Source organism: Mus caroli, unplaced genomic scaffold (genome assembly GCF_978045245.1).
Source record: "Mus caroli unplaced genomic scaffold, Mus_caroli_1 scaffold_20, whole genome shotgun sequence".
NCBI classification, from domain to species: domain Eukaryota; kingdom Metazoa; phylum Chordata; class Mammalia; order Rodentia; family Muridae; genus Mus; species Mus caroli.
In genome coordinates, this window is record NW_028227275.1 from 33,354,257 (window position 1) to 33,359,004 (window position 4,748).

A 4,748-nucleotide genomic window follows, 5' to 3' on the forward strand; every position below is an offset into this window, starting at 1 on the left:
TCAATCTCAGCACCTGGCCGGCGGAGGCAGGAGGCATGTGAGGTGCAGGTGGGATACATGGCAAGACTCTGTCTTAAAATTAACAGAAAAAAATGTCCTATGACTTCTAACATGTGCAGTTCCTTTGGGGCATAGAGGGACACTTCTTCCCATGAAGACCAAAGAGTACAAACTTAACGTCGCTTCAGTTGGTCAGCCACTTTTATTTTCCTTTTTTTTTTTTGAAAATAGATTTTTTCCCCCTCACATAATATATGCTGATTGCGGTTTTCCCTGCCTCTCCTCCCAACTCCTTCCCACCACCCCTCATATCTGGATCCACTCCCTTTTTGTCTCTCATTGGAAAGCAGTCTTCTAGGGGGTAGTAATAAAATAAAATCAGATAAGACAAAAACTAACACATCTGGATTGGACAAAACAAACCAATCTAAGGAAATCCAAGGGAGGACACGTCACTTACTGGACACCACTTACTGGCCCCATGCCAACCCCTTCCATGCTTTTACTTCTGTTTACCAACTACTGGTGGACACCTGCAGTTTTTTGGAAAATCTTTAACTACATGTAAGTGTTCTGATATCGTAGGTATAACGCTGTATAGAAACCATTTACTAGCACATTAGTAAGCCTATGTTATCAAAGGATAGATAACGAGGGCTTTCAGAACTAACAGTCGTAAAAATGTTTCATTGGGTGGCACAGTATTCTTAATGATTTTTTGAGAATTTCGTGTGTTCATATGATGTGTTCTGATCAAATATAATTCCTCAATTCTTCTTCTTCAATCTCTTCTCTTTGTCCCCAAACGCCTCTGCTTCCAAACTTCATGTGTCTTTTTATTAAGCCCCTGGAGGTCCACCTGGTCCACATAGTGCAAGCATGTGTGTCTGTGTGTGTGTGTTTGTGTGTGTGTGCACAGGGGCACATGTGAGCGTGTAGATATGTACGTAGCTGTTAGACCATCTATTAGAAATGGGTATAGTCTCAAGGGCTGCATTTCTGAAGAAAACTGAATCTTTTTCCAGCAGCTACGAATTGACAAGAGATATGCAGGTCATTGTGAGGCTTCATTAAGACCTCCCTGATCCATGATGGGATATTTTAGCTGTCTTGATCCTGCACAGGTCTTAATGTTTGTAGTCATAGCCACTGTAAGTTCACGTCGTCGATGGCTCTGATATATCCAGCCAATACTATTCTACTGTAGATGTCTGGCTCACTCTACCCATCTTCTGAGATGACCTATGACCACTTGAGGTGGGAGTGGAGGTGGGAATGGGGGTGGGGGTGGGGATGGGGCTGTGATACAGAAGTCTCATTCAGAGCTGAACACTCCGCAACCTTTTCTCCTCCTTCATGCTGACCAGTTGTGAGTCCCTGTGTTAATTGTCATCTACTAGAAAAAGAAGCTTTTCTGATGCCCGTTTAAAATTCCACTAATCCCTTTCTGGTCCCGGGCTGAACGAGGCAGGCTCGTGGACCAGTGACATCCAGAAATTAAGAGTTTTTTGAGGCCCGGGAGGTCGTGGACCGGTGCTCCGCGGCTGTCATCATGCCACAAAATGAATATATTGAATTGCACTGCAAACGATATGGATATCGTTTGGACTACCATGAGAAAAAGAGAAAGAAAGAAGGCCGGGAAGCCCATGAACGTTCAAAGAAGGCAAAAAAAAATGATTGGCCTGAAGGCTAAGCTCTACCATAAACAGCGCCATGCCGAGAAAATACAAATGAAAAAGACTATTAAGATGCACGAGAAGAGAAACACCAAGCAGAAGGATGATGAGAAGACTCCCCAGGGAGCAGTCCCCGCCTATCTGCTGGACAGAGAGGGGCAGTCCAGAGCAAAAGTCCTTTCTAACATGATTAAGCAGAAGCGGAAAGAAAAGGCGGGAAAATGGGAGGTCCCTCTACCCAAAGTTCGTGCCCAAGGAGAAACAGAAGTATTGAAAGTTATTCGAACAGGAAAAAGGAAAAAGAAGGCATGGAAGAGAATGGTTACTAAAGTCTGCTTTGTTGGTGATGGCTTTACAAGAAAACCACCTAAATATGAAAGATTCATTAGGCCTATGGGTCTACGTTTCAAAAAAGCCCATGTCACACACCCTGAGCTGAAAGCTACCTTTTGCCTGCCTATTCTCGGTGTGAAAAAGAATCCATCATCCCCATTATATACAACCCTGGGGGTGATCACCAAAGGTACAGTTATTGAAGTGAATGTGAGCGAGTTGGGTCTTGTGACACAAGGAGGCAAGGTGATTTGGGGAAAGTACGCCCAAGTTACCAACAATCCTGAGAACGACGGGTGCATAAATGCGGTCTTGCTGGTCTGACAGTGACGTTACTCATACACGTCTTTCCACTCACTACTGAAGACCACACCCTGTCAGGAAAACACCGTCACTGGGGTCTTTCTGAACCACCGAGCAGCCTTACCCTATATGCAGTCATCAAGTATTTACTAAGTTGTAAAGGAAGATAAAACTGCCCAGTTTGAAAAAAAAAATTCCACTAATCTACAAGAATTAAGGAGGTAAATGTACTACCATATCAATTTAATAACAATATTTGTTCTCCCCTAGAGCTTATGACCTAGCCATCTTTTTTTCTTTTTCCACAAGCTTTTGAGAAGAATTAAATTTAGATATGCTGATATTAAGGTTTATACGGAAAAATAAATGGCCAGAAAAACAATAAAAAGAATAAAGTTGGGCCTCCAAAGTAGCCCCACAGTACTTTGAGACACTTCATAAAACCTCTGAAATGAACTGAAATGTGAGGGTGAACTGAGTGGATTAAAATGTCTAGAAATTGAATTCAGATAAACCAAGGGCAGATTATACATATGGAACTAAAGTTAGCAGAGGAAAAAAAAATGAACTTTTACATAAATGATTCTGGGACAACTGGCTGTGCATTTGGAAAAGATAAAATTATATTTATAACACATATAGAAGAAGAAGTCCAGGTGGTTCCAAAATCTAACATAAAATAAGGCCACTGGGCTAGGGTATAGTTCCGTTGGTAGAGTGCTTTTCTAGCCCAGGTAAAGCCCTGGGCTTGATCTCCAGTATAGTAAAATATCCTAGCATTTGGGTCTAGCACTGTAATCCTAGCATTTGGGAGGCAGATGCAGGAGTATGAGAACTTTAAGTCATCCTTGGATATATCACTGACAGGAAGGATTTATTTTGACTCTGTTCTAGGGAGCACATTCCAAGGTGGCAGGGAAGGTATTGTGTTGTCACTGTGGTGACAGGAGCCTGGGGTCGCTCACATCTCTGCAGGCCAAGAAGCGCAGAGAGGAATGGCCAGAAGCAGGCCATGATCCCCAGGGTTCGCTCTGCAAGACCCATTTCCTCCAGCAAGTCCCCAACCTCCCAAAGTCCGGCAGTCTCCCAAACAGCTTTCTATTGTATTTATTACAGTTCTGAAAACAACTGAATACATTTCTTAAAAAAAAAAAAAAAAAGAAAAGATTTGTTTTATATATGAGAGTATGCACCAGAAGAGGACATCAGATCCCATTGCAGATGGCTGTGAACCACCATGTGGTTGCTGAGAATTGAACTCAGAACCACTGGAAGAACAGTCAACCACTGAACCATCTCTCTACCCCCTGAATACATTTCTAAATTCTTATGTTCAGAGAAAACGGAAAGAAGTTATCTAAATCAAAAAAAAAAAAAAAAGGGGGGGGGGAAACAAATCTACCAAACTGTACTGGCAAGGAGAAAAAAACATATTAAAGTGAAAATTTAAATAATTAATAGAACTTCTTTGCACCCCCTGGCAATGGGCAAAAAGACACCTTGTTGGTGGTGTCGTTCTTATATCAGTCAGGGACAGGTCAGTCGGCAGTCCTTTGTTCATCTTAGCTTAATAGCCAAAGCTGTTTACTGCCTAGGACAAATAAAAATCAAATCAAACCAAACGCACTCAGGATGGCTCAGGAGGCGTCAGAGACCTGAGTTCAGCCATGCCGTGTGGTGCTTGCTGGCTGGGAAAGACGCCCACAGCCCTGCCCTACATCCCAGGAGCCATAGACACACATACTACCACACCACAGCACCGCGGGGACCCACCAGCTGTGTGCCTAGCCTACAGCGGGAGCCACCCAGTAGTCAGATGGGAGAGAAAGAGACGTGGAGCACCTTTAGCGTTATGAAGAGAGTAGGAACTGGAGACTCGAGGGTGGAGAGGAGTAGCTTGTTATGAGTGTCTAGCTCTGCCACGTGGGACCATGGTGAGGTTCCAACCTGAGCTGCTACTGAGGGTCATGTCTGTATCCGTGGCTATGCAGGGGTCGTCGGGGTCAGAGTCTGATGGCCGTGGCTCACGAGAGAACATGGGAGCACCTCTGGTTGAGGAAGCCATCGGGGACCATGATGTCCAGGGGCTGTGCAGAACTGGCCTTACCTCTCACCTACTGCAGCGTTCAGGTGAGCTGGCCCCACCTCCCATCTGGCAGCAACACAGCAAGGCCCTGCTCCTCGCCCAGGAAGCACGGTAGAGCTGACCCTCGTGGTGGGAGTATGGGTGAGGCAGCCCTGAGATTGTGAGGGAGAGCTGACTCTGCCAAGGTGTGGTACGGGCACAGAGGTGATACCTCCCCAACCTCCAGCAGTCGGGAAAGCTTCCTGCAGGTGCATGAGTGTGGGAGAGCTAACTCTGTCCCTGCAGCACAGAAGGGGAGTATCATGCTTGAATAGTGCACCAGAGCAGACTCTGTTGGTGGGGTCACA

General features: G+C 45.0%; 2 pseudogenes; both read left to right on the forward strand.

Moving 5' to 3' along the window:
- Positions 1-1,458: 1,458 nt before the first annotated feature.
- Positions 1,459-2,435, forward strand: LOC110285882 (ribosome biogenesis protein NSA2 homolog pseudogene; annotated as a pseudogene).
- Positions 2,436-3,787: 1,352 nt separating this feature from the next.
- On the forward strand, positions 3,788-3,919 carry LOC115030056 (small nucleolar RNA SNORA48; annotated as a pseudogene).
- Positions 3,920-4,748: the final 829 nt, after the last annotated feature.